Genomic DNA, 22153 nt, shown 5'->3' with positions numbered 1-22153 from the left:
AAATTCAAGCAGCCCAAGCTAGTCTTGAACTTCCTGGGTAAATGAAGCTTGCTTCAAGCTCCTGATCCTTCTGCCTTTGGCTCCCAAGCACTGGTATTATAGGTGTGTATCACAATGCCCAACATCTTGTTTCTGATTTCACCTCTTCATGGAAAATGTAATCCTTCGTCTTATGGTTTGTATATCTGATCATATTTAAGAAACGGATCTCCAAATTGCTTTTCTCATTAAAAATTTGCTTAAACAAAAGCAGCAACATCTTAATTAAAACTAGGAATCTGAATCTGTGATGGTTAATTCTTGTTAATTAGACACAAATTTCAACTTTGCTGGAAAGAGGACCTCTCAGTTGAGGATTTCCTCCATCTGATCAGCCTATGGAACATTTGCAGAGTTTCGAATTGATGTAAGAGGCCAGCATGCTTTGGTTGGTACCATCCCTGGACAGGAGAGCATGGGCTTTAAAAAAGATACCTAAGCAACTTTGAGAAACATGCCAGTAAGCAGCACTCCTCTGTTGGCTTCTGCTTCAGGCTTCTGCCTGAGGTTCTTGTCCCGGCTTCCCTCAGTGATGACTGTCACTTACACGACCTTTGTCACAGTAACAGAAAAGCAGACTAGGACAAGCCTCCATGTTTGTTTTTCATTTTGTAGAACTTGTTTACATGAAAGCAAAATTTCTATTGAGAGATGAGGCTATCTGTAAGCATAAATGAAGATGAGGCTATCTGTAAGCATAAAAGCCTATTAGTGATCTCTGGCAAAAATGTAATGCAGTGGAATAGAAAAGGACTATGGTGAATCACCATCACCAGAGCAACTTGGGGAGGAAAGGGTTTATTAGGCTTACACTTCGATATTGCTGTGTCACTGAAGGAAATCAACACAGGAACTCAAACAAGGCAGGAACCTAGAGGCAAAAACTGATGCAGGGGTCATGGAAGGGTGTTGCTTACTGGCTTGATCATCATGACTTGCTCAGGACCACAAGCCCAGGCATGGCATCACCCACCATAAGCTGGACCCTCCTACATCAATCATTAATTAAGAAAATGTCCTACAGGCTTGCCCACAACCCGATCTTATGGAAGCATTTTCTCAATTGAGGCTCCCCCCTCTCACATGACTTTAGCTTGTGTCAAATTGACATAAAACTATCCAGCATAAGGACTCAACCTCTTATGCAAAAGATTGAAGCCTTCACCTGTGTCTTCTGCCCATTGCCCAGGGTACACACTGAGGTCCCAGTGTCTGTCAGCCCCAGTGGCCATACACTTCTGAAGCTCCTCTTCTACCCTGGCTAGAAACACTTTGTATTTTATTCTCGAGGTTTTAGTCATTTATTAAAGAACCCATCTAACCTCAACAAGAGTGTCTGTGAGAAAGGAGAGGCCCCTCTGAATTTCTCCCGTCTTGACTTGAAATTTACACATTCAAAAGAGATGTCTCAGGAAATCAATCACCAACCCAGAAAGAACGTGCATTTGCCAGGGTTGGTGACACATGTGTTAAGCCCAGCACTTGAGAGTCAGAGGCAAGTGGAATTCTGCGAGTTCAAGGCTAACCTGGTCTACAGAGCTAGTTCCAGGCCAGCCAGGGCTGTTACACAGAGAAACCCTGTGTCAAAAAACCAAAAAGAAAAAAAAAATGTGCATTTCTGTCACTTTATGGCTCCCATCTTAAGGAATCCCTTGCTTATTAAATAAGTTCTTTTAGCTAATCTGACACCCCAAACATTCTTGATAGAGGTGCCTTGGGAAGCTTCCTTTATTGCCCTTCATCAGCCTGGAAGAACAAATCAAAACATACTCAAATCCCTTCCAAAGGAACTGTGCCTTTTAAAGGTTTAATAGCCACACAGAGCATTTGTAAAGGAACCAAGGACAGACTATAAACCACACCCACCCTCACACAGCACCCTTGAGGCTTCCTTCAGCTTTTCTTTCCCTGGCTCTAGCAGAGGGTGGGGCAGGTAGACAGGTTCAACAATTTTCCACAGAGGGAAACTCTTGAATTCTACTCTCTCCAAGACACCCTATTCTCTTCTGTCTTAGCTGCAAGCTATAGTTCCAGCTTAGGCTCCTGACCTGGGACCAATGCCTATCCATCAGCATAGCAGCCCACATGGTCCTAAAGATAGGGGATATTTGAACATAATATCACATAAGTTTGGTCTGGCCAGAAGTGGTGGCACATGTCTGTAGTTATGGCATTCTGGAAGCCCAAGGAATGATAATTACTGTGAGCTCAAAGCTAGCATGGGATAGCACAGCATAACCTTGTTGAGAAACAGATATGAAACAGAGAGAGAAAGAGAGGGAAGAAGGAGGGATGAAGGAAAGGAGGAAGGAAGGAAGGAAGGAAGGAAGGAAGGAAGGAAGGAAGGAAGGAAGGAAGGAAGAAGAGACTGAGAGAAAGAGAGAAAGAAGGGAGAGAGACTGGTTTGATTGGGCTGGGGTTATAATTGAGTGATAGAGCATTTGTTCAAAATGTTTGAGACCCTGTGTTCTGTCTCCCCCTCATCTACACACACACTCACATGCACATCTCCTCTCTCATCCCCCTCCTCTCTCTCTCTCTTTCTCTCTCTCTCTCTCTTTTATTCTTACTCCCCCCCCTTCAAGGTTGTGCATATATAAGATATGGCTGAAGACTGAAAAAGGAATGAAAGTGACCTAAGTATTATGATATATAGGAAACATGGACACTTAGGTAATAAAATGTAGCATCAGCTTAAACTAGAGTTGTTTTCAGTGGGAGGGTTTTTTTTTGTTTTGGGTTTTTTTTTTTAATAGCATAAAAGTGAAACTGAAAGTAACAAGGCACAGAGAGCTGGGCATGAAAGCAAGTGCCTGCAATCCCAACACTTGAAAGACAGAAGCAAGAGGAGCTCAAACTCAAATAGGAAGACCTTGTCCAAAATAAATAAATAAATAAATACTATATTTAAATCATAGAAAGAATGGAGAACTCATAACTCCTGCAGTAATTTGCATTGTTTAATTAGTCTGTTCAGTTTAGTCTTTATCCAGATGAGACACTACAACAAATAAATACAAAATTCTAACCATACAACACATTAATTGTTGAATGTGTATTATGTACCAACAGCATGGCAGATGCTTAGAATACATGAGTGAAGAAAACAAAGACTACTTGTAAAGGTCAGACATTTCCATACCACAAACACCAGGCAGGAGCAAACAGACCAGCTACGTCAGGATGTGACCAGCAACCAGCTTTCTCAGGTTCTGCCCCCTCCCAAAGATGATGCCCACAAATAAGCAGGAAGCAGTCTTGAGAATCCACCGCCCCAATTCCTTTAACTTGTGGTGCCTAACCTCCTGCCTTTTTATTGTAAAAAAAAAAAAGAGATGGGAATGTAATGATCTGTTTTGTCCCTTTAAGAGACAAGCCATGCCCACTCCCTCCCCCAGGCAAGCTGATCTTCAGCTTCCAGCCTGAGTCCCTACCCTTTCCATCTCTCTCAAAGAGGCAGCTTCTGTCTCTCCCTTCTCCCCTTACTCTGTCTCTGTCTCTCTGTGCCTTTCTCTGCTCTTCCCCTTTCTCCCCTTCCCTTCCATAACCCACTAAATAAATATCCAACTTCACTGCATGGTGTGTCTGTTCCTCTAGGTCTCTCACCCGCCATGTGACTTCCTCCCTGGACCTGGCTGCCTGCCTATGCTGGGGGACTTGCGGTGTGGTCTCATGGCCTGCTGCCCACTGCAGCCACTTAGGGATCCACAACATTTTATTTAAACCATAACACTACTGGCCCTTGAAGGTGAATTTTAGTGGAGGAGACAGCCTTACCCAAAGTGGAATAAGTAAGCCATCTAGTTATGCTGTAGGGAAAACAGACACAGCAGGGAGGACTCAGGATCCTGTGTGTGTGGTTTCAGATAGGACTCACTGAGAAAGCAACATCTGAGCAGAGACTTCAATGACAAGACCATTAGCTAAGCCTGTTTCTGGGCAAGGACAGACCAAGCAGAGAGCAAAGGCCTGAGAACTGCCTATACCTGGTATTGTTGAGAAAGGATTATGAGGTTAGGTGGGAGGAGTGAGACCAAAGGATTCCAGTATTTCTATCTGAGCAAAGTGGGAAGCCATTGAGGAATGGAAGGCGAGGAGTGGCGTGAGGTGACAAATGTTAGGAGGCGCCCTTCATGGGCGGCATGGAGAAAATACTGCTGGTACACACAGTTCATCTCAGCACTTGAGAAGCAGAGGCATGTGGGTCTTTTGGGGGTGATTTGGGGGGCTAGTCTGGTCTATACCGTGAGTTCTGGGAAGGCCAGGGCTACACGGTGAGCCCCTTTCTCATAACAACTTACCCACTAAAGGGAAGTACTGCCTGGAGCAAGTCTAGAAGGGAGGGAAAGAGGTTACTAAAACCATTCTGTGTCAAAGACCGTTGGGACTTTAACCAGGGTGGCACTACAGAGGTGGAAAGAAGAAGTCAGATTCCAGATGTGTTTGTGGGTAAGAAAAGAAGAACCAAGGGGAACTTTAAGGTGCGGGGCTTTCACATAACCGAGGAGATCAGAGAAGCGGTTGCCCATGGTTACTGGACAATCCTCACTCCAGAAGCAGCATGAACGCTGATACGGGCTCTCTGAGTGCTGTGGAACTCTTCTTGGCTCTAGGTGGGCTTAACTCTTGGAACCAGGGTGCCAGGCAAGCACAGTCACCAAAGTACCCTGAACTGGTGGCTTCCAGGTTCCTTGTCTCATGCCCAAGAAGAATAAAGAAAGGCAGACAAGGAGTGAGCAAATCTGAGGGAGACGTTAGAGAGAAGCAAGAAAGAAGGCCAAGCTACACGAGCGAGCGAAGCGGCGCCAACTACCCTGCTCAGCTGTCTTTTCCGGGTTTTATACTGGGAACAAAGTAGAGACTGGGGTAATCTATATTAGGATTGCTCATGTTTCGGGCACAGCCAGTAAGGAGTCCATAAACCTCAGCATTCTCTCAGCACTACCAGAGAGTTACTCACCCTTTCAAGAAAGAGGTCATAAGTGCAAAATGGCTAGCACATGGTCCTCCTTGGGGCCCCCGCCCTTAGCTGCCTAAGGGGAGCTAGCTCCTGTCTCAACTCCACAGAGAAGTAAGAGTTTACAAGAGACTGTATAACTGAACAGAAAGTCCCTTTAAGGGCTGGAGAGATGGCTCAGAGGTTAAGAGCATTGCCTGCTCTTCCAAAGATCCTGAGTTCAATTCCCAGCAACCACATGGTGGCTCACAACCATCTGTAATGAGGTCTGGTGCCCTCTTCTGACCTGCAGGCATACACACAGACAGAATAGTGTATACATAATAAATAAATAAATATTTTTTTAAAAAAAAGAAAGTCCCTTTAAATCTCTGTGCCTGCCCTAAGTGTGTATGTGTGTATATCTGTTTTGTTTTGTTTTTATCCTTTGGGGTTTTTGTTTGTTTGTTTGTTTGAAAACAGATCTCCCATAGGCCAGGCTGGCTTTAGGCTTACTACTTAGGAGCAGATGACATTTGAACTTCTGAGTCTTCTGATTTCCTGTCCTAAATGATGCTGAGATTACCCTTTTCTTGTTTTGTTTTATTTTGTTTTGTTTTTGAGATAGGGTTTTGCTGTGTAACAGCCCTGGCTGTCCTGGAACTTGCTTTGTAGACCAGGCTGGCCTTGAACTCACAGAGATCCTCCTGCCTCTACCTCCCAAGTGCTGGGATTAAAGGTATGTGCCACCACCACCAACTGGCGAGAAAAAAAAGGTAATTTACTTCACACCTGTAAACACAGAATTTGGGATGTTGAAGCAGGAGGTTTACCAGCTTGTCACCCTTTGTTCTATCTAACAACCCTTTCTATCTCCAGAACTCACGGAAAGGTGGAGGAAGTGAGCCAACTCCACAGTGTCATCCTCCAACTTCCTCATGGACACTCTGATGACACACATCCATAAATTCACAGCAGCAATACATAATTAATTTAAGTAAGACGAAGATGGAGGAGGAGGGAAAACTTGCACGTTGATTTTCAAGAGTTAAGACATCCCTGCTACCTCAAGGCAGGCCAATGCCCACCACCAACAGGAGTTCACTGGGACGAAAGCAGCCATAAAACTAAGCCAAAAAGGGCACAGGGCTGTGACTGCCTGGATGCCAGGACCCACAGTGTTTTCTTTCCTATTTTCCCTCTCAGTGCTGGGGATGGAAATCGGGGTGTCGGTCCCTAAGCAAGTGCTCAAGCCCAGCCCTAGGATCCGAAGCAGTTCTGCTCCTGTATTACTAAACCATTCACAGAAGAACACGCTTGTCCTAAATAGCTGGCTCTCCCTCACTGCAATGCTCCAGTTTCCATACCCCCACGGCATGCCTGCTTTATCTTTTATAAACTGGGTTCCATGCAAGATTGCATTTAAAAATAAAAGCAGTTTTAGGAAAAGGGGAGAAAAGGCTCATCCAAAGAAAATGAAACAAAACGACAACTTCCATTCTGATCCCAAATCCCCATCGACCTCAGGACTGCTTATGTTGTAGTATTTTCAGGGATTCACAGTGGCTCTCCGCTTAGTATGGGTATGCTCATAAACTTTGTCCCAGCCGGGGTAGTGACACATGCCCTTAATCCCAATGCTTGGGAGGCAGAGAGGCAGGCAGAGCTCTGTGAGTCTGAGGCCAACCTGTTCTACAGAGTGAGTTCCAGGACAGCCAAGGCTACACAAAGAAACCCTGTCTCAAAAAAAAAACCAAAAATAATAAATAAATAGATAATAAACTTTCTCCCAGTCGCCATTCATTACTGTAAAATCAACTTTTAGCAAATAGCCCAACAAAGTCAGTTTAGCCAGAACCCTTTGTCTTTGACGGCTGATTATCCTTAGCACCTGATAGGCTTTCCCACCTGCCATTGTCCCTTAGGCAGACATCTGTCTGATACCTTGCCTGTCTTCAGCAAGAATGCAATTGGGCCAGTATAACCTGAATCCTCCCTTATCCCTAAGGTTTTCTCTTAGGAATCTTCCATCCTCTGACCTCCACCGCCCTATGTATTGCTACTGGTTCAGGCTGTAGGTTTGGAACTGCTGCAAAGTGCCACTGCAGGGGACCTTATCACCTCCTGTGACTGACAGCCCAAATAAAGTCTGCCTCACCATGCTGCAGTAAAATGCATCATTTGGGGCTGGCCAAGTATCTCTGCTGCTAAAGGCTCTTGTCACTGAGACTGCCGACCAGAGTTCAATTCTCCCTGGAATCCATACAGTAGAAGGAAAATTACTCCTTCAAGTTGACCTCCACACGTGCCTTGTAGTGTGCATACCCCTCCCCCAGGAGGTGTGTGTGTGTGTGTGTGTGTGTGTGTGTGTGTGTGTGTGTGTGTGTGTTGGCTTTTTGAGACAGGGTTTCTCTGTGTAACAGCACTTGGCTGTCCTAGAACTAACTCTTTGCAGACCAGGCTGGCCTCAGACTCACAGAGATCCACCTGCCTCTGCCTCCCAAGTGCACTACTACCACCTGGCTATATTTTTTAAGTATTGATTTTTTTTTTCTGTTACTGGATTACCCATAAGATTTTTTGCTTGTTTGTTTGTTGTTTTTAATGGAGATTCTTATTCAGTGGTCTGGAACAGGACCTAAGATTATACATTTCCAGTAAAATCCTTGGTGCCAAGGTAGCTGAGTGTTCTTAGTCAACTTGGAGTAGCAGGAAATTGAGGGTTCTCCAAGGTTCTCAGAAATCTATTAACTTTTCTGTCTACCCCAAAAGAGTTTTGTTACCTGGGCTAGCTCAGGATCCAAAGTTTCACTCTGTAGCTCATGCTGGCCTTGTTCAGCCCTCTTCCTCAGCCTCCCATTATGAGTAGGATTATGGGTGTGAGCCATTTCTTCCAACCAGTTGTGTGTATGCATGTGTGTGTGTGTGTGTGTGTGTGTACATATATGTGTGCTTGTGGAGGCTAGAGGCATTGGATACTCCTGGAGTTATAGTCGCAGCCACTTGTGAGCTACCTGGTACAGATTCTGGGAATGGAATTTGGGTTCTCTGCAAGAGCATCAAATGCTCTTAACCACTGAGCCATCTGAACAGTTTTAATGAAGTATTTTTTCCCAATGATTTGATGTCAGCCAAAATAGTGACTTCTAGACTTCATTGCACCCCCGCTCTGAAGTCTCGAACTTTCTTCACATGTGTTTGCCTCTTTGTCTATCTCTGTCTCTCTAACTAATATTTAAACTTTGGGGCAATTTAAGAAAGCTTCATGTATAGCAAACCTTGTGCCTTGGCCAGTCCATCTTGGCAAGAACCAACTACAGAGGGTTTGTAAAATTTGCCATGAGGGAATTATTTAAAGGTGGCTGGGGTGACAGGCTTCCCTAAATTTAGCATCTTTAAGGAACATCTCCACATTACACCCTTCCCACCCTTTGTGTAAAATCTCATTTCATATTTGAGATTATTTTTTCCGATGTTAGAACTTTCAGACAGGTCCTCTTTCAGAGGAGCGACTGCCCACCCGACTTCCACTGAGTCTTTAAACAAGTCCATTCTTTTATCCACAACTACCTTAAGGCAGGGCTCAGCCAACTTTTATTGCAAAGGTCTAGGTAACCATTTTGGTCTGTAGTTTCTTTGTTACAATGACCCAGCTATGACCTTGTACTATGTAAGTAGCCTTAGACAACATGCAAATACATAGACATGTTGATGATGGTCATTAAAGCAGTGGTTCCCAACCTCCCTGACGTTGTGACCTCCCTGACTACTATGTGACCCTTTCACATAGTTCCTCATGTTGTGGTGACTCCCATAAAATTATCTACTCTATGGTTGTAATTTCGTTAGTGTTATGAATCATAATGGAAATATCTGACATGCAGAATATCTACCAGGGAACCCCTGTGCGAGGGTCGTTTAACTCCTAGAGGAGTTGAAACCCACAGGTTGAGAACCGCTGTGTTGAAGTTTCTTCATTTGTAGGTCAAGTGCTCCATGCATCCAGGCACTCACTGCCAAGCCTAAAGGCCAGAATTTCACCCCGGGGACTCAGGTCATAGAAGAGACCTGACTCTTGCATTGACAAGTTGTTCCCGCACCTCTATACTTATGCTGTGGCACATGCCTCCCCACTCCCACCCCAAAACAAATTTTAAACAGATGTAAAAACATTTGTAATTTAATTTACAGGAAACAGGCTGGGTGTAACTATTAGGGCATCTGTAAGTACTTAGATGTACAGCGGACTGATGACAACTCCAGGTGGAGCGTGAGCCCAGTCAGGTACAGACTCGTGATTGCCAGCAAACTGGGCAGAAATGGAATGCAGAAGCTGCCCCAGATGGCACATGGTCACATGGAAGCAGATAAGTGATCAAAGAAACTGTCTGCGAGAGGGAAGCAAGCTCACAAAGAAGTGCCAAGACCAACCTGATGAGGAGAGAGAAGAGAGAGAGGCAATGTTCCTGCAACTCTGGCTGAGCTTCCCAGGGCTGGCTCTCACATAATCCCTGCCTACTTTTGTATCAGATATCTCTTACAGAGCCAATTGGCTTGCTTTCTGTTTCTTGTCATCCGATAACTTGAGCAACCTTTTCTATGCAACTTTGCAAATGACTCCGCGGTCAGTAGCCTTGTGTCCACACCACTGGGACACAAGGTGACCATGCTAGGAGCGGCTCCTTTCTTGCTTCTGTTTCACAGCCCCCACCCCCACCCCACTTTGCCCCCATTTATTTCCAATGGTTCTTTCTTTTTCTCTTTTTGATTCTTTTAAGAAGCATATTTGGAGATTTAATTAAAAGATAATTTTGTATATGCTTAAGCAATGAAAGTTAGGAGAAAAAGAGATGTTGGAAGAAAGCAAGACAGGGCTCAAGAGATGGCTCAGCGATTAAGAGCACTGACTGCTCTCCCAGGGCACCTAAAGGTGGCTCACAGCTGTCTGTAACTCCAGTTCCAGAGTTCCAATCCCATTTCTATTCTCTGTGGATCCAGGTATTCACACAGTGTGCAGCCATACAAACACAAAATATCCACTTGCATAAGATTAAAAAAAAATAAAAAATGAGTAAAGTAATACATATCCAAGCGTCGGCATGGGCTCCTTAGGAGCAGAGACCTCCGGTGCCTGTCTCTGTCTCTGAATGTGCTTCATTTTACATCACTCCAGCTTCTACAGATTTGCTTTCCTGTCCTCTTGTCTTTTTATTCTGGATTTTTTTTTTTAATGCAAGACTTGCTGTGATGTAGATCAGGCAGGTCTCAAACTCTCTCTCTCTCTCTCTCTCTCTCTCTCTCTCTCTCTCTCTTTTGTTTTTGTTTTTGATTTTCAATATAGGGTTCCCTGTGTAGCCTTGGCTGTCCTGGAACTCTCTGTACACCAGCTGGCCTTGAACTCATGGAGATCCACCCACCTCTGCCTCCTGGAGTACTATGATTAGAGGCCTGCACCACCACCACCCTGGCTGGTCTCACACTTTTCTTTTTCAGATTGTAGGAACTTTATTTTCCTTCTCCTTTTCCCCTTTGCTCAGGTGTCTGTGGAGGAGCTCAGGACCACTCAGTGGTGGCTCTAACATACTCAGTGGCCTGCGCTGTGGGAGCTGCTGAGCTCAGTGGCTGGCTGGGCACCCCAGTCTTCCGTAGGGAACTGCTGGATGGGTCCCAAGGATACCTGCACACCCTCAGACCTGTTGGCCACCTCTGGCTGAGCAGCAGTGAATTCAGGAACTGGCACAGTTCATTCGCCCTGAAATTCCTACTTGGTCACAGCCTTCTCAGCAGCAGCCTGCTCCTCCTTCCCAATCTCCTCTGGGTCTCTGTAGAACCTCCCATGGGTGCTCCATGCATGTAGAGTACTTCCCGGACCAGCATCAGCCACATCAGACCCACTGAGTGAGCTCCCTTGTTGTTGCATGGGATGACTGGGCAGTGGTCCAAAACTCTGAGCGCTCTTGCCCCAGTTTCTTGAGTGGAGGGTCTACAGGGTTGTATCAGTTTAGGGCTTTGTTTTTGATACTATTGCATTAGTTTATTTTTTTCCTATCATGTATGCGTGTGTTATGTATGTGTATGTAGTGTGTGAGTGTTTGTATGTATGTAGTATATGTGGTACGTATGGTATATGTATGTAATGTGTGTATATGTGGCATGTGTGGGTATGTCTGGTATATGTATATGTAATGTGTGGTGTGTGTGTGATATGTGTATATATACTGTGTGTTTGTGGGTGTGTAGTGTGTTTGTGTGTGAGTGGTATGTGTATATATACTGTGTGTTTGTGGGTGTGTAGTGTGTTTGTGTGTGAGTGGTATGTGTATACGAAGTGTGCATGTGTGTGTGTATGTGTGTGTGTGTGTGTATGTGATGTGTCTGTGGTGTGATATGTGTACCCATGATGAAGGAACCAGATCAGGTTTTTTCTATATGTTGTCTTATAGCCTTGAGATAGGCCCCTCACTGACCCTGGAGCCAACATACCCCAGCCATATTCCTGTCTCTACTGCACACAATGTTGGGACAACAGGTCTGCCCACAGCTTCCCACCCTCAGGCTGGCTTTTTTTGTTTTTGTTTTTTGTTTTTGTTTTTGAGACAAGGTTTCTCTCTGTACTCCTGGCTGTCCTAGAGCAGGCTGACCTTGAACTCAGAGATCTGCCTGTCTCTGCCTCCTTCTGGGGTTAAAAGCTACATGCCATCACCCCTGGCTATCAGACTGGCGTCTTCATGTGGTTTCTGGAAATTGAACTCATGTGCTGTGGAATAACCTTCTGTACACTATGAATATGTATTACTCTCATTGGTTAATAAAAAGCTGATAGATTGGAAGGCAGGCAGGAAGTTAGGTGGGAAAGCTAAACGGAGAATGATGGGAAGAAGGAGGGTGGAGTCAGAGAGGTGCCAGTCAACCACAGAGGAAGCAGGACGTGCTGGAGAACAGGTAAAGCCATGAGCCATGTGGCAGAATGTAGATTAATAGAAATGGGTTAATATACATTGCAAGAGCTAGTTAGTTGTCAGGATCTGGGACAACCAGGACCTAAATGATTTCATGTGCCAGAGTGGAGGCATGGGAATTAAAACAGAACTCACATGACTTTATCGGGAGGGAGTTTTCGGGGATCCCACATGAAGCCTTGAATTCCCATTCTGAAAATCACCATGTTTATTCTTCAAACAGCTTTTATATCAAAATGTAAACGGAGGAGGAAGCTCATTAGCATTCTGTTTCCTAGGTAGGGGGAGAATGACTTAGGTCACATCCACAACTATCTATGCTCATTTTTGTCACACTTCCTTCCTATGCCTGCTCTGTCATGTAGACTGAAAAACACCTCTTCCCCAGGTGACCTCCTAAATTACAATAGAAGGGGCAGAACAACATTAGCATATCCTGACCACTTGCTTTGGAAAGCTCAGGTTGTCTCACTATCACTATCAATGGCTAAGTGACCACCTCCTGTGTGGAAGGTGCAAGTTGTACCTTGCCAGGTTGCTCAGAATTTTGACTGCCATACAATGTAGGAATATGTAACATGAGGGTCCCGCTTGTTTGTGTTTCTGTCCTGCCCGGCCCCCCAGCTGTTTAGTCCCAGAGAAAAATCACACAAAGGACTCTGTAAGTTATAAAGCTGATTGGCCCTTTAGGTCAGGCTTCTTATTAGCTAACGCTCTCATCTTGATTAACCCATTTTTCTAATCTATTTTAGCCATGTGGCTCAGTACCTTTTTCAGTGGGGCAGCTCACATCCTGCTGCTTCGGTGATCTGGGCAGGAGTGGGAGGAATCAGCTTCGTCCTCCCCAGAATTCTCCTGCCCTCCTTGCATCATTTCCACTTCCTGTCTGGTTTTCCCACCTACACCTCCTGCCTGGCCAATCAGCGTTTATTTAAAACATGACTAACAGAACACAGACAATTCTCCCGCAGGAATATAGACTGTATAATCCGGCCTCTACAGTTGGTAATAAGCCTGAGCTATTGACTAAGCATTTATAAGTAATATATGCCTCAGTATGGTAATTTGGAAGCAGCTGCTGGGACAGGAAAATTCTACCGGCACTCATGTCCTAAAACTTGCACGACAAGCACTTTAGAGACTGATCTTTCTCTGCAGCCCTCATGTCCCTGAGCTGCCATTACTCCTCAAATAATGGCCTGTTATTCCTGGAGCTGTTAGCTCTCTCCAGCCTAATATTTTTTTTTTTTCTGAAGCTGAGGACCGAATCCAGGGCCTTGCGCTTGCTAGGCAAGTGCTCTACCACTGAGCTAAATCCCCAACCCCATCCAGCCTAATATTTTTGTTGCAGTGTTTTAGTTCCTATTTCTCAACAGGTGGGTTGCTCCAAATTACTACTACTATTGGGGTTTAGAAAATTATATTTGATAAAACCCTTTGATTTCAAGATGCACACAGCAAAAACCTACAGTGGTGGTACACACCTTTAATCCCAGCACTTCTGAGGCAGACACAAATGGACCCCTGGATTTGAGACCAGTCTGGTTTACAGAGCAAGTTTCAGAAGAGCCAGCAATACGCAGAGAAATCCTGTCTTGAAAAGTCAATCAATCAATCAATCAATCAATCATTCAGTAAGGTAGTAGTTGTACGTGAAAGTGGAAGCTGGGCATGGCGATACATACCTGTAATTCTAGTACTTTGGAGGTGGAGGCAGGAGGATCGAGAGTTCAAGGTCATCCTTGGCTACTAGAGAGTCTAGCTATACAAGAACACCACAAACAAAAAGACAGGAAATTTTTAAAAAAGTACATTAACTTTCTAAAGTGGCATGACAGTATTTTAGAATACTGTATTCCAGTCTTGACATCATATACTTTGAGGAGTCAATGCCTTTATTAAAAGTATTATTGCTTACTATCTGTGAACCATAAGTTGCTCTAAGAAATTAGACCACAATTATGAAAAAGTCACAGTAATGATCCTTGTTACTAAAAGTTATAAAGTCTACATCTTTTATCAAAAAACTTTATAATCATTTATTCTTGATTACGATGACTTTTGTAGAATCCATGTCGTAATATGTTGATAAACACACCTTAGATATAAATACCTATATTTTTGTTTCTCCTACTCTTCAACCTAAATGTGAGGGTACATTTACTATTCTCTTAAAATATTGTGAGAGTGTGAAAGACTGCACGTGTACTACATGCACATCTGGTGCCCTTGGAGATCAGAAGAGAACACTGGTTTTCTTAGAACTGGAGTTACAGATGGTTGTGAGCCAGCATGTAACTGGTCCTCTTCAAGATCAGCGAGTGCTCTTAACACTAAGCCATCTCTCTTCATTTTATTTTATTGTTTTTTCCTTCCTTCCTTCCTTTCTTCCTTCTTTCCTTCCTTCCTTCCTTTCTTCCTTCCCTCCTTCCTTCCTTCCTTCCTCCCTCCCCTCCTTTTTTCTTTCTTTTTGAGAAAGGATCTTTCTGTGTAGCCATTGGCTGGCCTGGACATCACTATGTAAACCAGGCTGGTCTTAAACTCATCAAATAGAGATTTGCCTGCCTCTGGTCCCAAGTGCTAGGATTACAGGTGTGCGCCACCATGCTTAGTGCCCCTATTAATTTTGAGACATGGTTGAACTCTGTAGTCTAGGCTAGCATGGAACTTGTTATGTAGACAAGCTGGCCTGGACCTTGGAGCAATCCTCTCTGCTCTGCCTGTCAGAGTGCTTGGATTCTAAGTGATTGCCACCATGCTTGCCTATTCTTAGACAATATATTTTCTAATGTGTTTATTATCCAGTAAAGCCTATTACTTCTTTGTTTTTGTTTTTCAAAACAGGGTTTCTCTGTGTAGCTTTGGAGCCTGTCCTTGGAACTAGCTCTTGTAGACCAGGCTGGCCTCAAACTCACAGAGATCCACCTGCCTCTGCCTCCCAAGAGCTGGGATTAAAGGCATTTGCCACCACTGCCCAGTTATGGGTAAGTTTCTCTAAAGTTGTTGTGTAGCAGTTTCCTCCAAAATAAAACATTTCATTTTGGAGGGAAACTCATTAAGAGTTTTAAAGGATGTTTTAAAGGAAATTGAAATAGGCCATCCTGTGAGGGAGAATGAGGATGCAGATGGGGGTGGGGTTGAGGGTGGGGATGGGCCTTGTTAAGGCAGGGAAGTAGACAACCAAAGGCTTCAGGAAGTCCATGAAACTGATCAGATGAACAAGGCTCCTCCTGATCCAAGCATTTATAAGCAGCAAGGACTTCCGGGAATCATTTTCAGACCAAACAAGGGGCTTAGAACTGGTTTACACCAGACTACTTGCCTGGAAGTAGCAGAGATCCACTGAACTGCCTAGAAAGGGCTATCTCCATCCCTTTGAGCTGCCTGAAGGGTATGCATGCTCCCCCCATTTCCAGCTTTCATGAGTTGTGAGCTTAAGTGGACTTTTGGTGATGTTCTTTGAGTCACTTCTGTTTCTGCAAGTAGCTTTCCCCACACCCACATTCCTGTAAGTAACCCCGATATAACATACTGGTTCAACAAGTTGTACTTTGATGGTCTGTATTTGTCCCCTATCTGGGTGAGTAGATATTTGTTCACGTCTCCCCAGGCATAGGATCACAGAACAGAAGTATTATCGACTACCCACTGCCATGATGTCTTCTGGACCAGAGCTGCAGTTGTGGACTCTGTCAGGGTCCATGGTCCTACTGTAGCTGGGGTCTGTGTTGATGTTCAAAGTCCTACCATGGCTGGTGTTTATGCTGAAGTCTTGTATTGCCACCAAAGGTCTCACAGAAACCCGGGGTTGGGGCTGAGATCTTCTTAGTGTCAGGGGCCATGCTGCCACCAAAACCATTCCAATTGGAGTGACCAATGCTTCCAGGATCTTGTCCAGGTTCAAGTTGCTGCCAAGGGCCATTTCTGGGTCTGAGGTCCAGCTGCAACTGGGGTCTGTATTAATGTCTGTGGCCCATTCACCTCAGGGGGCCATAGGACCGTATGTAATGAAATCAGAGGGCCATGCTGAGCTGGCCCTGCCCTTCACTGGCCCAGGGAAAGCTGGCCCTGCCTCTTGTTGGACACTGTAGCAAGGGCCATTATATTCTCCACAGGCAAGGGAGAATATAATGGCTGGACATAGGGAGCTGGCTCCACCCCTGTACCAGCCTTTCTCTTGGGCCACCAACCAGTTCCCAAATCAAGACATGGAGACTTATTAGTTATAAATGCCAGCCCTATCTTAGTGCTTATTCTAATGTTTCCCTTTATTTACATTTTACTTCGGGGCTTTTTACCTTTCTGTATGTCTTATTCTATGTCTGCTCCAGGTGTCTCCCTCTTTCCCTCCCTCCTCCCCTCTCTTCTTCCTCTCATTCTTCTTGACCCTGGATTTCTCCTATTTATCCTCTCTGCCTGCCAGCCCTGCCTATCCTTCTTCTGCCTAGCTCTTAACAGCTCAGCTTTTTAACAGACCACTTAGGCGCCTTAGGTAGGCAAGGAAAACAGCAACACATCTTTACATAATTAAACACATGGAGCAGAAACAAATGTAACACACCTTTACACAGTTAAAAGTAATACTCCACTGCATGAACTAATGCAACACACGTCTTTACATAGTTAAATATCCCACAACACATCCTCTCATCCGAGGTGGGTGGCCCCAATGGCCCAGCCTTCCTAGCTCAGCTACCATGCAGGCCCACAGCCAGGCCTTGGGTGGCTCATCCTAACATCTACCCTGAGACCTGCTGGAGCTGTCCTGGTCCTATGCAACAATACCCACAGGATCTCCATGGCTCAGGGTGGCAGTGGGGGATATTCCAGAGGAGTTCTGGTAAGGATCCAGTGACGATGGTGTACCAGAAACCAGAGGCCTTGAACCAGACCAGTGACTCAGTGCAGTGAATGTTTGCTAGTAAAACTGATTGGATAAAAGGGTATACTATGTGATAACACTACTCCCAATGGCACCAGGATGAATGAAGAGGTGTTGGAGGGGCAGGAGAGAAGATGTTTTGTTTGTTTTGTTCTTGTTTATGTTTGCTTGCTTTATTTTGGGTTGATTTTTTTAAAATTTTCTTTTCTGGGGACACTGCAGTGGTGTGGGGATGACATGAGGGACTGGGAGGTGAGCGAAATTAAGGTGCATAAAAAGAAATTCCCAAAGAACCAATAAAAAATTATGTTTAAAAAATGCACAGAAAAAAAAAGAAGTATTCTGGAGAAAGAATATAGCTCCACAAAAAAATCTTGAAGCACAGGGCCCTTTATTTGTAAAGAGTTAAGAGTTTCAGACTGCTTATTCTGGTAAACTCAAGGGGAAAGCTGTTCCCTCTGGATCATCATTATCTTTAATCAGAGCTTTTCCTTGGTGGATGTTCAAAGTCCTCTAAATTAGCCTCTCCATACACAAGGCTCCCCGGACTTTGAGCTGAATGTAACAGACTGTAACAGTATTGGGCTTTACAGGCTGGGGCTGTATAGATATGCCAGCCTCCCAGGGTCTCCCAGGACCAGCAGAGAGGGTTTCACGGGTGATGACACAGAAGATTCATTACTTGACCTTGGACAAGATATATACATTTTGGGGATTTATTTATTTTATGGTAGACTGGTTCCTGAGGTGATTTGTCTCTGAACTATCTTCCAGCTTTCAAATTCTGTGATTCAGAAAGTGTTTAGCTATTCGAGTTTAAAATAGACACAGCAATGAAAGAAAAAGAGAACTAAAATTCATTCTACACATCAAATACCATATTAGTCTATATCTGTCAGGAACAGATAACCACAATGGAGGCACTGAAGTTGTGACTTTGTTTGTTTTGTTTTTTGAGAGGGTTTCTTTATGGCTGCCCTGGACTTCACTCTGTAGACCAGGCTGGCTTCGAACTCACAGAGATCCACCTGCCCCTGCCTCCCAAGTGCTGGGATCAAAGGTGTGCACCACCGCCTTCCCTTCCTTCTTCCCTGTGCTTTCTCTCTTCTACATCTTCTTGCAGGAACTTCTTTCAGTTTGTCCACATGAAGCGGCAACGGGATGGCTACGAGAGGAGATTAGCAGTGAATTTAGCTCCAGCTAAAGTACATCTTACATCTCCTTGGGGTTTCTTACTGTGAAAATACCTGGGGCTCTCCAGGGCATCGTAAGGGAGGAACAAGGAACTGGTGGAAGACTCTAATGGTGGAATGAGGGAATCAAGACTCTTGGTTTTGTTCTATATCAGGATGCCTATACTTCTGTATCTCTGTCGATCCCACAGCTAGGTAGCCTGCTTCAGAGTGAGCTCACTTTATATGCAAAGCCTGAGACATACTGACTAGACAACACCAGGAGCCAAAGGAAGTTCTGTTGTGCATACACAAGCAGACGATGTCTGTTTCTGATACCTTTTCTCTTCATTCACACATCTGTGTAAAATGAGTATCAGTAGTATAATTTTTAAAGAAGTGGATATAGAAATTGAAAGATTTAATTTCCAGGTTCACAATAACAACAGTGAACTGAAGTCATAGTTTTGCTTCTTCTTATGAAGGCATATATTTGATATTTTTTTAAAACCTTAGGTCTGTGTGCAGATGGCCTTAAACACTCAACTCTCCTATGTCCACCTTCCAGATTCGGGGATTACAGGTGTGAGATGCGATACCTAGTTTTCTCTTTGAGGCAGAAGCTCCATGTGAAGCCCAGGCTGACCTCGAAATCACGGCAATCCTCCTGCCTCATCCTACTCAGTACTAGAATATAAAAGTGCACCACCCGCCATTTGATAGGCTACTTTTCTAGGCTTCAGTTTCCTTTTCTGTCAGTGGAATTTCTTAAAGATATAGAGTTGGCAGATTCACCAAAACCCCTAAACTACCAGGAATGATATTCCAAAGGGAATGTCCTTAATATTAAAAATTATTCTACCTTTGTCTGAAATTCAGATCTGAGTACTTCAGTTTTATCTAGCAGCACTGTACCCGTAAAGTCCTCATTATCCAAAGCAATTAGTGAGGACTCTAAATTTTGTTTTGCTTTTTGTTTGTTTGCGCCAGTCCCATAATAAATGTTACTTTAGTAAAATTTTGATCTGATTATAAAGTCCACGTGTCCCCCCAAAAAACAAACAAACAAACAAAAAAACCCGCGCTACAAGAGTTTCCACAGTGTTTCAGACAGAGGAGCTTAACGCTATGTCCAATACAGCTTTCTGATCCCTCCAACACTTTGAAAGCCTGACTAACAGTGACAAGTCTTAGGGGAATGGAACGAACCCGGGACTGTGCTCGCCGTCGCAGCAGCCCGGCACACGCGTCGCGGGAGGACACTCTCGCTCGTCCCGCGCCAGCCCGTCCACTCAGGAGCCGCGCCGCGACTCCGTCGCCCTCCCATAGGTCCTTCCGGGGACAGGCGAGGGCTTTACATTTTCCCGCCCGCTCGGCCCGGCTCCGGCCCCCAGCGTCCCCACCCGGCCTTCCGAGCCCGCCCCGCCCTTCCGGACGCCACCTTCCCCCACCCGCCTTGAGGGCAGCCCGGAGGGGGCGGCCGCCGCCCAGCTAGCAGGCGGGAGGGGAGCCTGGGCGGGCCGCGGGAGGCGGGACGGAAGGAGAGGCGGGGCTAAGCGCCTTGGCGCCGCGTTGCCATGGCAGCGGGGCGGGGAGGAGGGGAGGAAGCAGGGAGGGGGGCGGTGGGATGTGGTGCTGCGGCGGCCGCCACCGCAGCTGCCGCTGCCTGCTCGCGGCTGGGTGTCCCGGAGGCGTCTGCTGGGAGCCGCGGGAGCAGCTGCGGTGCTCTGCCATATTGTGTCTGGCCCGGCCCGGCCCTACCCTCGCCTCCCTTTTCGCGGCGGCTTGAGCTGATGGTGAGTTCCCGGGGCCGAGCGGCGCGGGCGCGGAGGCAGCGCGTGCGGCCGGCGGCGCAGGGCGTGGGGCGCGGAGGCGGCTGTCCCGTGACGCGCCGGGACATTTTTTTTTTTTTTGTCCCGTGAAGAATTGGCGCCCGGCGCGGGGGTGTTCCCGGCGCGCGGCTCGGGCGGAGCGTGGGTTCCCGGGGGTGTGGAACTGAGGCGATCACGGCACCGTGAGGAGTTAAGAGTTTCTCCCGAGGTAATGACGGTCCGGAGGGGGCGTCGCGCGGCCCAAGCCACAGTGGGCAAGCCCAGAGGACGGCTGGGGTGCGCTCAGCTGAAACCTGCTACCGGGGAGTTGCTCCAAGCACCCGGGGAAGCCGCGCCACGTCGCCGCTCGGGCTCCGATCGGTGCGGGACGCGCGCGGTGTGGAGTCCGCGTCTGGCCCCGGGCGGGATGGCTGGGCCCGGCGGAGGAGTGCCCAGGAGGAGCGGCACGCGACCCGCGTGAACTTCGGGCGCGGGGCCCGGATGTGGGGTGGCCGACCCCGGCCCTGCTCCTTGCCGCCCCTCGGGCTGGCGCCCCCGGGGGTAGCTGGCCGGGTGGGTTGGGACTTGGACTGTTGGAGCGTTGCAATATGGACACTTCCTGTTCGCCATCTCCTCTGGGGCCGAGGCTACTTCTGCCCTTCGGTTCTCGGCCCCGACGGGAGAGGTCCGCGGTGCTCGACGGCCTTGAGCTTGATAGCTGACCGGTCTGCTGCGGCCGGTGGCTTGAAGCCCGGCACCCGGAGGGAGTAGGGGGGGGAGGTAGTCCATGTGCGAGGTGCTCGCTCTTCACTCGAAACTCCGCCCCCGGCTACCCTCATGCATTTAAAAAAAAAAAAAGACTCTTCCACCGCACCTCAGGCAAATTGGGGTGCTTTTTCGTAGGGAAATCGCACTCTTCTTGCACTTCGTTTCTGCTTGAAAACCTTCCTTTTCATGTTATAGGTGGTGCAGGGCGGGGTGGGGGAGTCCTAAGTACAGATAAATGACAAGACTTTTTTTTTCCTACTCGCAGCCACTCCGATGTGAGCGGTTAATTATTTCCAGGTTAGTTGGTGCTCTTTCTCCTGTCTTCTGCTTGTGACAGCCACGTGGCCGGCTGAGTGCAGTGGAGTGCTCTAGCGGCCAGAGGGCTTGAGGCTTCTCCGGTAGCAGGGGCTTTGTAATGGTTTAGTCTTGGGTTCTCCGTTTCAGACTTCCCTTGGTGCGCTCTGATACCAAAGCCAAACCGACCGAGTCTAGGTGTTGCACCTGAATTGTCCAGTGGTTTGACTTGGCGTTTCTGGTAAAGTGTCTATGAGCAGTTCTGCCGTTCTCTGCAGCTTTGATGATTCATAAATTTCAGCAGTGTTAGTTATCATCTCAGTGATAGGAGTAGAATGGCGTCTTTACTTGAATTTCAAAACGAGAGATTCTGGTGAATGTGAAATGATCACATTCTGGTGTTGTTTTGAGTTTATAAAAATTTATTTTCTTTTTAAATAGATTAGCGATGAAAATACCTTTTTAGGGATAAATACCAGTCTGATTTGTATGCAGTCAAATTTGGGATGTTAGTTAATATGAAAAGAATTCATCTTAAGTGGAAAATTACTTTTTAGAATATATAAAGGTGAAAGGAAAAGTAAAGTTATAAAAATAAACTTTTGGAGAGTAAATTTTTAGAATGTCTGTACATTCTTAGGTACCAATACGTCATATTTTGATTGCTTTGACAATTTTTTTGTTTCTGTAACCTGTTTCTATTATACTCAATTTTACTTGGTTGCTGAGCCATAGGAACACCTTAGATTTGTAAAGAATTGTGGAGAGAAATCATTCCAACTCCGTATACTGGAATTTTGATTATTCTGTAATGATTGTGTGGAGTGAAGTTAATGAAGGCATTGAAGAGGTGCTGTAGGGCTTGCTGCTGTAGAGAAGAAAATGGAATTGAAAATGTGTGCTGACCCCTGAGAGCAGTGCTTGTTGAGAAAGCAGAGTCAATGAACAGAAGAGGTAGATATTTCTGTAAAGCCGAAGACCAAAACCGTGTGCTGCAGGTTAGAACTTTAGGTCATTTGTGATGAGATCTAATAGCAAAATGAAAAGTCTTACTCAAACTGGAAGGCCTCCCTCCTCTCTCTCTCTCTCTCTCTCTCTCTCTCTCTCTCTCTCTCTCTGTGTGTGTGTGTGTGTGTGTGTGTTTTGAAAAGCCCCCCCCCCCCGGTGTGGTCCTGACTGATTTTGAAATTGGAGGGACCCTCCTGCCTCAGCATCTTTTGTTGTTTTGAGCCAAGGTCTCAGTATGTAGCTCTGGCTGGCCTGAAACTTGATGTGTAAATCAGGCTGGCCTG

General features: G+C 46.0%; 1 protein-coding gene and 1 long non-coding RNA gene across 3 annotated transcripts in view; one reads left to right on the top strand and one right to left on the bottom strand.

The window, feature by feature from the left end:
• Nucleotides 1-17190: 17190 nt before the first annotated feature.
• LOC146894302 (uncharacterized) lies at nt 17191-19369 on the bottom strand. The gene is made up of 2 exons (XR_015002353.2): nt 19198-19369; nt 17191-17981 (listed from the first exon to the last, which is right to left on the bottom strand). It is a non-coding gene; the product is annotated as an uncharacterized LOC146894302 (long non-coding RNA).
• A 249-nt stretch (nt 19370-19618) lies between these two features.
• Foxn2 (forkhead box N2) overlaps nt 19619-22153 on the top strand; it is a 52466-nt gene continuing 49931 nt past the window's right edge. The window contains exon 1 of one of the 2 annotated variants that reach the window (XM_085690937.2): nt 19619-19784. The gene's annotated coding sequence lies outside the window, so the exon portion shown is untranslated. Of the gene's footprint in view, nt 19785-19870; nt 20029-22153 lie in introns of those variants that run through there. The other variant, XM_085690938.2, reaches the window with a different exon arrangement.

The sequence above is a fragment of the Myodes glareolus genome, chromosome 6 (assembly GCF_982192425.1).
Source record: "Myodes glareolus chromosome 6, mMyoGla1.1, whole genome shotgun sequence".
Classification (NCBI taxonomy): domain Eukaryota; kingdom Metazoa; phylum Chordata; class Mammalia; order Rodentia; family Cricetidae; genus Myodes; species Myodes glareolus.
This window is presented reverse-complemented; position numbering and strand designations above follow the sequence as displayed.